The following is a 12938-nucleotide window of genomic DNA, read 5'->3' on the forward strand; positions in this document are numbered from 1 at the left end:
ACGTGCTACTTTAATTCTTAAAGTGCTTAAATTTGCCAGCACAGTGGCATAGTCGTTAGCCCTTTGCCACATAAGTCGCTTTTCCGCTGGACATCTGGACAAAACTTTACTGATATTTACTAAATGTCGAAAAAACAGAAGTGCGTAATGTAGGTTTTTCCATTAAATCACAAATGCAATGATTTGTTTATTTATTATCAAAAGTTGACATAAGTCATTCCATAAACATGTCGACGAACGTAAATAGGGTGTTGATTTACAGATATATTCATTATTATTACCCCTCTATCTCGTACTAAATTAAAAAATGATTGTTTCCTGGTGTGTCCACACATACCGCAACATGTTTCTTCATCTTCTTTGCTTGTTGTAATGTACGTCAACATCTGTTTTTTTAATGCACCTGACTCTAGTTGCGAAAAAAGGTCTTCCATTGCAGTTTTACGCAATATACTATTTGCGCTACGCCTGAAAAACCACCTCTTTCCCTTTTGGCAAAATTGTTTTTCCATTAGGTACATTTTTATGCGCAAGTTGTATTTGCGCAATTTGAGGATCAATGGAAAAGCGAGGTTCAATTCCCTTTCAGTCTATAATATACCTACAGTTTCCTGTGCCATTAAAAGCTTGTATATGTAGGTTAATTCTTCTGTCAGTGGCGTTGACTAAATACTCGGTGAATATTTAGACTTGGTCCTCAAGTGCCTTTGATGGTGGCTACTATTTTGTGATTCTAATGCTAATTGTTAATGTTAATGCTAGGTGTTGTGTGTATTAGGATGGGTAAAGTGACTAAAAGATAAAATGACATAACCTTCAGTTGGTTTAAAGTGCATATATGTCCATGTTCTATGTTTAAGTGGAAACCAGAGATGACTAAAAAGACCAGAAAAGACTAGCACTAGTTTCAACATGGGCTTTGTACTTTTAGTGGCCACTGTAGGGGAAGGTGAGGGAGTATTTATTTGGTTGTAATCTGCAGCTTCACCACTAGATGTCACTAAATATCACTCACTGAACCTTTAAATGGTAACTAAATACAGCTTGGTGTACTGAAATTGTATTAAAATTCCCTGCTGCTGTTCACAGGTGGGACAGAACTCAGTTTTTAATATTTTACTTTTTATGATTTCCAGTGAAAGAGAACAAAAGATGAACATCGGCCAGAAGAATAAAATAACGAGAGCAAAAGAAAACACAGAGTCATAAATGTCAAAAGAGGATTAAATGAAGGAAGACAGGAAGGAAGAAGAGAAGACGTTGTAATGAAGTCTCCTCTTTGATGTACTGAGACGTCATTAAATCCGGTCCCAGTTGGAGGACCAGCTCTCAGTGGCGATAGCGTTGCTCAGAATACATAAACTGGCACTAATTACTGGGACACACACACACATAGACACACAATAAAGACACAAAGTTGTAAAAGTGCTGTGACTTTTTCTGCCTTTTCGTGCTCGTGTTATAGAGTCTGACAGGCATCTCCATCTGGAATGAGTTAAAAGGTGTGTGTGTGTAGGTAAATGTTCTTGTGTTTGAAGTGGCAGGTGTGTCTTGGGTGTCTTATATCAGTTTTATTAGGTGTTTCCTCTGCTCCTTGGTCACAGGGCTCACACTGCGCTAGTTGTGTGTATGTGTGTGTATGTGTGTGCACGCTACTGTACTATCTATAGCAGAGAGGAGTCACAGTGGATTATTATTAGACAGGTCTTAAAACAGAGTTGTGTGTAACTCTACCTTCGTTATGCCAGAGGAGTCATAAAGAGTGCATGTGTGTGTGTGCAGATAGATATGTTTGTCTGCTTATGTCAAACTACACAGCAGACGTCTCTCTGCATTCCTTCACGTAACCCGTTTTTTTGTGTTTCGGAGTAGTTTGGTGTCAAATTAGATGGATTATCCCCTGGTATCCACAAAGAAAATTGCACCAAACACACACTTGGACACATTTGTTCCATCTCATATGTTTGCTGTCTGTCTCTGTCAAACATAACAGAGGTTGACTAAAAGTGAGGAGGTACGGAGGTGAAAGGTCGTCATATTGTTTGTGTTGACATGTGTTTGGTGATTGAGAGACACCAAGAGGTATATGTTAAATTTTTACAATCGTTCTGTGTGCAGTATTTTGACATTATGAGTGAAGGATGCATTAAGTAGGTGTTATATCTTCAACTAAAGTCAAATATGTAGTGGAATGCATGCATGTATTATATATTTTATATGGTGTATTTTTTGATTTAGTGATTTATTCCGAACATGCAATGAAATTTAACATATATGCGAACAGCACAATAGTTCCACTTACATGCCTGAAAAGGGGTGGGAAGAAGTGCTACTTATTTAATCCCACCCCCTCTCCTTAAAATATTATTAATAATATATATGTCCCTCTTCCTTTTCTGTTACTGTTTTATATTTATATATACACACACACACACACACACTCATTCATCCATATACACATACATATGAACATACGTTTATGCATATACCCACAACATACAAGTACACATACGCGCATACAAATACACATATAATCTGTTACCTATGTGTTTCTTAGTTGTGCTGGCGAATAAATAAGCAAATAATAAATAACTCAAAGAAAGTAATATATACATAAACAGTAAACTGTATTTGTATGAACTAATATAGTTTGTGTGTTGCATAAAAAGCCTAATTGAAATGGTAATACATGGCAAAAATTATAAGGAAAGTTGAATCTAACTCTAACTTATAGCAGTTTGTGTATTGTATTTATATGGGTTTCTATGCATGCATATATGTGCGCACACACACACACACACACACACACACATATATATGGTCATTGTGAGTGATATAAACATATATATCTTGGACACTCAAAGTGTGTTTGAGTGTCCAAAAAAGCCCTATATAAGTGTGATGTATTATTATTATTATTATTATTATTATTATTATTATTATTATTATTATATGCATCCCAATGACCATAGTGAGGATAAAATGGGTTCAGAAGTTGCATGAATGAATATATATGTATGTTGTATTAATATAGATTGATTACAACGTGTGTGTTGTATTGTAATAAGTTGAATTTGGGGTAGGAATGAAACAGGTTTTGCTTCGTTCTTCTCCATTTTTAACACATTACAGAACTTGTAGGAATTTATGTATTTGTTGTGTTGTTCTGTATGTTCGAAACATATATTTCATTCATCCATTCATTCATTCGATATTTAGTTATTAAAAATGAGGCTTAACAAAAAACAACTGCAAAATACAAAATTACATAAATTAAACTAAAATTATAGTGGAAATGCACTTACCTTTTGTAGTTTTTGGATGGCAGTTAATCTATCTTTCAGTTTTTTACTTGTGCCAGCCTTGGCATCATTGTGGCAAAAACTAGGAGAAAGCGCCCAAGTCCCATTTGGGATTATTTTCAATGTGCCTGTGTTGTAGATAGAGAAAGTGCCTTATGAAGGTGGCAAAATATGTGGAACAGTTCTCCAGGGGTAAAACACCATTAATTTAAGTCAGTTTGAGAAGCTTGCATATTAAGATTAACCAAGTCTGACAAAGAGAAGGGACAGAGGCATGAAAAATGTTTTGTTGAATTTTTTTGACCTTTTTGAATGTCACTCCTGATGAATGTCCCATTTTACAAAAAAAAGACTAAAACTAACACTGAGACTAATTAAATTAATTTGGAGGAGTAAGTATCCTGGGGTTTTGTTCACAAATGGGAGCAGGTGATTGACAGGTGTGTGGCAGCGTCCAAAACTGTGTGAAGATGGAGCTGAACCCAAAGCTGAAGCTCCTGATTTGAGTTGATCTACGTTCAACCCTCACCTATGGTCAACAGCAGAAAAAAAAAAAAAAAAAGAATAATAATCATAATAATACTGATAATAATGGATAGTAGATTGGCTTGGATATTATATGGTGCTTTTCAAGGCACTCAAAGCACTTTACACTGAATCCATTATTCATTATTATTCCACAACTGCCCCGGGGCAGACTGATGGAAATATGGATGTCATTCTCCACCAGTGCCCCTCCTTAACCACCACCAAATATTCACTCACATTCATACACTAGTGTGAGTGACACTGGAGGGAAGGTGCCCAAGGACACAATGGTACACGACTGGGATAGAGTGGGATTGGAACCAGTATCTCCTTTAGAGGTAGGAGGAGTTCAGTCAGAGTAGAACCACTGCTTCTCTACACCCAGAAGAACCTTTGATGGATGGATGGATGGATGGGCTGCACAACTAATTGTCAAAAGATCGTGATCTCGATTCACACCTGTATGCGATCTCATTTCTAAACAGGAACGATTCTGAAGCATTTTATCTCACAGGCTGCATTACAAACAAATGCGGAGGAACATCTGTGGTAAAGAGAGTGAAATGGATGAAAACCCCAGTGGTAGTGGTGAGTCACCCACCTGAACTCGTCCCCAATAAAGGTTCACATTCGTCGGTGTTCATGTCATGTCAGTCTTCTTTTCTGTTGTCCACATCCAAGTGTCTTTTCACTTCTCTGACTTCTGCACTGCTGTTCTTCTTCTCCTTTTCTTTTCGTTGCCGGTGACAATAACTCGACCTTTAACCAAGAATCAAAAGTCTCACCCTCTCCAAAAATTTTGTATTAAAAAAATTCCATTTTGCCGGCTGGGAAGTTTCTTTGCCCTGCAAACTTTCACAGTTCAGCTGACGTCGCTTAGCAACCGGGACCATAAGGCAAGGCAAGGCAAGTTTATTTGTATAGCACATTTCAGCAACAAGGCGATTCAAGGTGCTTCACACAGGACATTGAAATACAATGACAAGGGAAAAAGAAACACATTTAAAACATTATAAAAGAAACATGAGTAAGTGACCAGACTACTTGCGGAGTGATATGAAAGACACGAATCAGAGGTAAAAGAACCCATTTTCCTTGACAGCAGTGCAATGAACATTTTGTGATAAAAATCGTACCAGAGAATCGTGATGTCATTTCTAAGCAAAAAAATTATGATTCACTTTTTTGCCAAAATCATGCAGCCCTAATAGATAGATAGATAGATAGATAGATAGATAGATAGATTCCTCTGGAAGACTGGGATTAGCTAGGTCTGGGTATTTCTGCTTAGGCTGGAGCCTCCATGACCTGGACCCTGATAAGTGGTAGAAAGTATATTCTAATCCTACTCCATCAAATTCACATTAATCTTAAACCTCAAACATAATGTCAAAATAAAATAAAACACAATTTAAAAACTTCTTGGCTTCACCATTTGCTGTTGACAAATGTTTACCACCTATAAGATGTTTTGCTGATAGCGCCCCCTCTCAAAAGTCACCACCTCATGACCTTCACTGTCATTAATTACAGCTCAGAGAAATAAATACGAGCAGAGGGGAGGCAGGGGGTGACTCCAGCCAAGCATGGAGACACATTCTTCTTCTATCTATCTGCGTCTTTTACTCACAATTGGTTACTTTCGGAGTCTGACTTTGCTGAAATTGTTCCACATTATAATGCGAGGCATGGTGAGTGCACACAAAGCTCTGAGAAAAGAATAAGGACGGTGAGGGGAATCCAAATAAGGGTTCACATTTGAGAAAGTATGCAAGGTTAGACATCTGTACTTCTCTAAAAATCCTCTGTGTGTTACACGTACAGGAATGATGGGCCAACTCAGCTGCAAAACACAGAATGCAGTTGTTAACTGAAGTGGATTTGGTGACAAGTTCACAGTTCACACTACAGCTGAGATGATCTTGGTTCATTTACATTAGGTTTGATAAGGTTCAGGGTTGTGTAAGTTACTGCCAAACTGTAATTCAAAACAGATTACTTGTTACTGTTATTTAAATTCCTTACCTGGTAATATTACTGTCTCAGAATTGTAATGCGTTACGTGACTCCTGTATTACTTTTGAGTTATATACAGACTCTCGTCATAAATGGTGTATTGGTGTATGTGCAGTAGATGGATATCTCAGTAAGCAACGCTATGGTCTACAATATTCAAATCCCAGCAGGAACGCATGCATTTTTTTATTTTATTTTACATGTTCAAACAGGGGGCGTGGCACCAAGGACACCAGTAGATAAATCCGCAATCAATAGACATAGAAACATTAGCTTACCTTGTCATTGCTGATCACAGGGATCATGCTAATGCTAACTAGCCTCTGTAAAGCAGGGTTAGGGTTAGTAATGAGCATATGTCCATGTGGACAATGGACTGTCTTCTGCCATCTTCACCCATTGGCTGAACACCAACAGGAAATAGAACTTTACAGACACATTTTTGATTCCTAAAGGCAGGGGTTCCCAAACTTTTTGGCTTGTGACCCCATTTTAACATCACAAATTGGGATGTTTCCCAAACATTCAAAACTGAGACTTTTTTTTAATCAAAATTAATTTGTTTTTGATCATGTAATAGTTTGTTATACTATGTTGCAAATCAACATTAATATTAGACACATCTAGTCTATATAATGTATATTATTAAGGACGGAGGCAGAACAGCCAGGTGTAGATTACTGCACAAAGGGAGAATTTGATTTTCCTTGGTCAGGATATGTACAGTCAGTCCAGCTTGGATTTACAAGGTTGACAATTAATACTGAACAAACAAGAACTCAAACTATGAATTATAAAAGAGCTGCAGCATCTGAAACTGACCACAATGAACATTTGACAGATAAACAGAACCACAGTGCTTCAGTTTCAGCTTCACAGTTTGTCATGTCTTTTATGGATTTGGATTGTCTCTCTAAACTCACCATATATTTTTTTATTAGTGAGCTGTTTTTTTTATCAATTACTAAAAATTTCAGGCAACCATATTTGAATTCCAGACAACCCCACGTGGGGTCCCGACCCCAAGGTTGAAAAACACTGCCTTAAGGTCTTGCGGTCTTCCTAGTTTTTCGTTTTTTGTTTTATTCTTTTAATATGAGCAGTTAAATTAAGGGCCAAAAGTGTGTTGTAACACAAGCACTATTGAGCATGTACCGAATAAAATATCACTGAAAGTTGATTAGTAATGTCTTACACTACTGCGTTAGAGCACTGCAGTAAAGTAATCTGTTACTGTAATGCATTACATTTGTAATGTTTTATTCCCAACACTAGTAAGATTGATAATCAAGCTCATCATCATAATTGTTCGCAGCTTCATTTCTTAATCTGGTCTTTGCTTTTTTGTGTCTGTTATTGGTTTGTATTTGCAACAACTGCTTCCTGCCAAGTGAGAACAAACACAGTAGCACAGAAAAACTCCAGAACATCTCATTCTTTATAATGACTTCATTGTTAAATAATCATTGTAATCACGCTCATGTTAGAAGCTGAACACTCTGTAAAGCCGTACTGTGGTGTAAGACTTTAATACAGTATTATAGTGTCCTTAAACTGGGCTGCAGATTTGGGATCTCCTCTGCTTTCACTGTTTTCATTTAATTCTGATTAGAAAAAGATGCTGCACAGGCCGGAGACACAGAGACAAAGTGTGGTTTGTCTGTATCCTCTTCTTTTTGCCAAAATGTTGGTAAATGTTCGCCGTTAGCCCCCTGAGTTCAAGCCTTTGCCAGGAAACCAAGTAGGCGATTGTGGTTTTATTGTCAAAAATGAATATTTGGTTGGTTATATCTTGGGAATTGTTGGTTGAAATTTGGAAAAAATCACCTCACACCCTTTGGCGGGTCTCTTGGTATGACTAAATGTTCTCGGTTCTTTCTGGAAATAAATCAGAGGTACCTTCTGAAACGATCGCTTTGAGGATCAAACGTCTGTCGAGACCAAACAGTCGGACGGAGGACTTCATCCAGGCTTTGAACTGTGTGTGTGTCTGTGAGTGTGTTGTGTTGACCACCGTCTTATGTTGTATATGTTTGTACTCGTGTCTGAGTGTGTGCGCTCGTGCATAAATCTGTTGGCCCTCATTTCCTGTTAGTATTACAGAATCAGGCTTCACTCCTCTGAACATTGGCTGTTTAGACTGGAAACTACTCTCCATGTCCAAACGGGCCTCTCCCATCCCATCAGTGAACGTACGAGTTTAACTGCAGGGGCTTCCATAGCTCTTATCGCTACAGTTATTCTTTATGAGCATATAATGTTGTTAATGCTAAGTTTATATAGTAGATTATTTTATTCATCACTTATTTTATCTCCTGTCCTCTGGGATTAAAACACACAAGTTTGAGGTCAGAGAATTATCATTTTGTGCAGCTTTAAGTCCACTATCTCAGAAAAAAAATTACACTTTTTCCACCACCACATTTGTCTGACAGCTTGAGTTGTACTTCGTTAGACTCATTGCATAATTGCCTAATATGGACATAAATAATGGGACATGTTGAATTCATGTGTTTCTTTTGTCATAATATAGTTTTATATTGTGATAAGTATCATTGTAATGCATTAGTTAGTTTGGTTTCAATTGTTATCTTTGCTTCCAAAATGTTTCAGAGATGGTTTTTACTTTATTTCTCTCAACATTGATTTTAAATTATTATATTTTTTTTTAATCCGTGACCTCTAGATTTCTAAAATATTTTGCTTGCTCTGACTGTAAATAATAATTTTCTACCATAACTAACCATCTATTTTATTCACATCACACTTAGGAAGAAAAATCTTTCATTACATTTAAAAAGGAAATATTGATGTTTATAAACTACATGGACAAAAATATTGGGACACATCATGTTGACAGCTGTAAAATGTCCTGTTCATGCTGATTTGAGATATAAACATCAATATTAATAATCAATATGATATTTATCACAATATAAAACTATATTATGACATTTGTCATTATCGTGTTGTATCCCAGACCCCTGTTAGAAAAGAAACACCCGGATTCAAAGTGTCCCAATACTTTTGTCCATGTAGTGTATGACTTGGGCAGTTATGCTATGAGTCTATTTAATATTTGTGATAAACTGAAGGATTACCTCTTCCTTTTGTGGTTTAAATTTAACTACTTCTTCTCATGATAAATTAATACTATGAAAAGCCTCTTTGATTAACTTTTTTCTCAGGTCATGCATGAACCACATATCTAAAAAAAAAAAATGGCAGTTTTTAAGAGATTTGTGGTTCTGACAAGACAGCGATGCTAAAAACATATGATGATTTTATAGACTTTGATACATAATTATAAATCAGGTGTTGCCAAACCTTTTTCAACTCAAAAGCCAAAAGAGAAAATTGGTTTCTGCTCAGAATTTAAAATTAACTAAACTTAATTATGCATCTGAGACAGACAGATGAAATCACTCTTCTGATAATTGAATGAGATATGGAAAAAGTATTTATGATTAGAGGAGAAGTGCCGTGAGATGGGAGTATTTTCATTTAAAAATAATTGAAAATATAAAAAAATAAAACAACTATTTCTGCAAAATTACTTGCAAAATTAACTCACAACACATAAGAGAATTATAATGATGTGGGGGAGATTATTTTGTTGGCAAACATTGGACCAATAACATACTTAATATAACTTTAGTTACATTAAAACACTGGAAAATGAGTTCACAATGAGTTGTTGGATTTTTATGCATTTTACTTTCTTTGCCCATGCAATAAAAAAGGGTTCTATAACCCATTTTTGGTCCACACCCTAAATTTTGGAAAGGCAGTTGCAGATTAAACATCCAACAAAGTACTGAACATGTGCTGAACCATAAACATCTACAGCAGCAAATGAAACATACACATTAATCAGCAGTAAAATGAATCAAAAACATCATATTTAATAGGAAACACTGACAAGAGGCATTTGCACAATGACTTCTTTTACTTTTCACACTTCAAGCACATTTTACTGGTAGTACAGTGGATAACACAAATTGATTCTTTGTTTAAATGTGATTTATTTGTCGATAGTCACTTATCCATTGACGCTCAAATTGCGCAAACTTGTGCATAAAAATTTACCTAATGGAAAAACAACAATTTCCCCAAAACTCTCTCATTTTTTTGATGAAAAGTTTTTGCACTGGCAAGAGGTGGTTTTTCGGGCGTAGCACAAATGGTATATAATTCAAAACTGCAATGGAAAGACCTTTTTTTGCAACTAAAGAAACTAGAAAAAAACGGATAATGATGGATGTTGCAACAAGCGAAGAAGAAGAGTTTTAAAAGAAATATGTCGGGGTATGTGTGGACACACCAAGAAGCATAATCATTTTAGAATTTAGTACGATATAGAGGGGTAATATATAATAATAATGAATATATCTGTAAACTAGAAGCACTCGGAGAGCGCAGACCTCTGCCAAGGCTGATCAGTGGCCCCCCCCATGGGCCCCCCCACCCCCAATCACCACCAAAATTTTATCATTTCTTCCTTATCCCATTTCCAACAAACCCTGAAAATTTCATCCAAATCTGTCCATAACTTTTTGAGTTATGTTGCACACTAATGGACAGACAAACAAACAAACAAACCCTGGCAAAAACATAACCTCCTTGGCGGAGGTAATCAACACCATACTTATGTTCGTCACCATGTTTATGGAATGACTTCTCGTGTCATCTCGTGATAATAAACAAATCATCTCATTTGTGATTTAATGGAAAAACCAACATTACACACTTCTGTTTTTTCGACATTTAGTAAATATCAGTAAAGTTTTGTGCAGATGTCCGATGGAAAAGCGACTAATAACAGTCTTCCAAACCTATATAATGCTTGTAATTGTTCATCAGTGTACCTCAGAAACACAAAAAAAATTCAGGTGAAAACAACATTTGTGTCTCTCCCAAAACTTTTGGCCACAACTGTTGTTATTTTCGCCTGTATTTCCACAATGTGCTGTTAATTCTTAAGTAAAGTTCGGAATACTTCTCCCACCACTGCCCACAAATAATTAAATTTATCTCTCTGTAACCGACCAAAATAAGACACTGTGTTTTCTTTGAACAAGTGCTTTGTTGTCGCCGTAAAAACAGACCCACCTCGAACCCCTTCAGGACAAAAACTGTCTGTTCTTTGGCAGCGCTGGCTGAATGTAGCTTACTGGATGAAGAACTCACAAAACCATTAGCAACATTCATGTGACAAACAGGTCAAAGGTTTAGAATTCACAGTCTGGGATGAAGTTAGAGCAGAAGTCAAACATTACACTACAAACATTTTCCTCTTCCTTGTCCAGATTTCTTGACTTCATCTGTATGGAGAGTATTTAACATTAATATGTCATTGCCAAATTGTAATGCTGTGTTGTGGTTAGTGTAAACAAATTCTAGCATGATTGAAATAATTTGTGGCCCGTGGTACAGTTACTGCTCAGGTTTCTACTCAAAAATAAAGACCATATTGTGCCATATATGTTCTTATTTCTGCTCTGTGACTCAGTTTTGTTTTTTGTTTTTTTTAACCCATAAAGACCCAGTGCTACTCAAATTAATTTAACCATTCTTAAGTGATTTATCACCATTTATTATAATATTATCCTCTGTATTTTGTGTTTTTTCCAGTGACAATCAGGCATTTTCTTACTGATCATGTAGATGTTCATAAAAAACTCAGATTACAGTTGAGGATTATTTTATCAGAAACAGACAAAACTGAGGAAAATGCTACTTTTTCAGCAAAGATATCAATAACTGAACATAAAACAAGTGTCTCCATCCACTGTCATTGATCCAACTCCATGGGTTTTACTGGTGAATCAATATTGTAGAAGATGATGGTGTTTCCAGGGTAACTACAGAGCCTCTGAACGTCCAAATGGGTCATATCTGATGACCATGAAAAGATGACAAACTGTATTTTACACCAATTATTTACATGTATTGATAGAATTCATGGATCAGAAGGTATTAGACATTTTAGATCAGTAGATGGGTTTGGTTGCTGGTGGATGTTTGGGTCTTTATGGATTAAAAATGCTGCCAGTTTCAGTGTTGATTGTTCAACCAGTGGTCAAATGATGTTAAATTGTGCTTCTGCTAGTAGTGCTGCCATTTGGTTGCCGTTAGACATGCACTGAAGGTGATTTTTCTGTTTCATATTCACACCTTCCATCATATACTGCTGATATTTTAATTGTTTAGAACAGTTTAACCCTTTACCAATAGCAATCTCACTGGTGCTGCGTTTTGCACTTTACAGCATTCAAATGGCTGTAACTCCTAAATTGTTTGTGCTATCCACAAAATTCAAATAGCATTGGAAAGCGCAGATCCCGAACTTTCCAACATAATATAACACTTTATGGCAGCAATGTGGAACTTTATTACAAGTAGAAAGGAACTGTTTCAGAGACTTTCACACGAGTTAAAAACACCTGGATATAACAAAACATATGAAGTCATAATAAGGAAACTGAATGTTCAGGACCAAAAAGCATGTTTGAGCTGATGTAAAATGGTTAAAAGTTTATTTTTGTAATCTCAAAAAGTTTCATTATGGACATTCACAGTTGTTTCTGATAATAAATATGATTAAAACTTCAAGTCTGTTTTTTTTTTTTTTTTTTTTTTTACTAAAACACAGTTTTAAGCGTTTATTATTTATAATAATGATAATTAATGGCCAAATATATATATAAAAAATGAAGTTCTTCCTGGAAACAAAGGTGCAAAAGATTTGGCCAAAAAGACATTTTCTGACACTTGTATTGTGAAGAAAACATGAAGACACCTAGGCGGCCTGTTATAATGGCAGCCTCTATATCCTTAGTCATGATTGCTATTAAACACCAAGAGAAATGGTCAAAGGTCCTGATAAAGTTCAAGTTTTTTTATGTAAATCACTCTTATGTCTCAGAGTGGATGTGGTGATGATTCGGTGTTTTCAGTGCTCTACATACCTTCATAAATCCCAGAGATGCAAAGCTGTGTTTTCCGTGGTCAGTTTTACATTGAACTGTGTGACGGACAGCGGGTGGATTACCGGCAAAGTGTATTTGTGGTCAGCCAGCGTTCCCTTGA

General features: G+C 36.1%; 1 protein-coding gene across 2 annotated transcripts in view; it reads left to right on the forward strand.

The window, feature by feature from the left end:
• sema3bl (sema domain, immunoglobulin domain (Ig), short basic domain, secreted, (semaphorin) 3bl) overlaps positions 1-12938 on the forward strand; it is a 158346-nt gene that overhangs the window by 75610 nt on the left and 69798 nt on the right. The window lies entirely within an intron of this gene.

The sequence above is a fragment of the Sphaeramia orbicularis genome, chromosome 7 (genome assembly GCF_902148855.1).
Source record: "Sphaeramia orbicularis chromosome 7, fSphaOr1.1, whole genome shotgun sequence".
NCBI lineage: Eukaryota > Metazoa > Chordata > Actinopteri > Kurtiformes > Apogonidae > Sphaeramia > Sphaeramia orbicularis.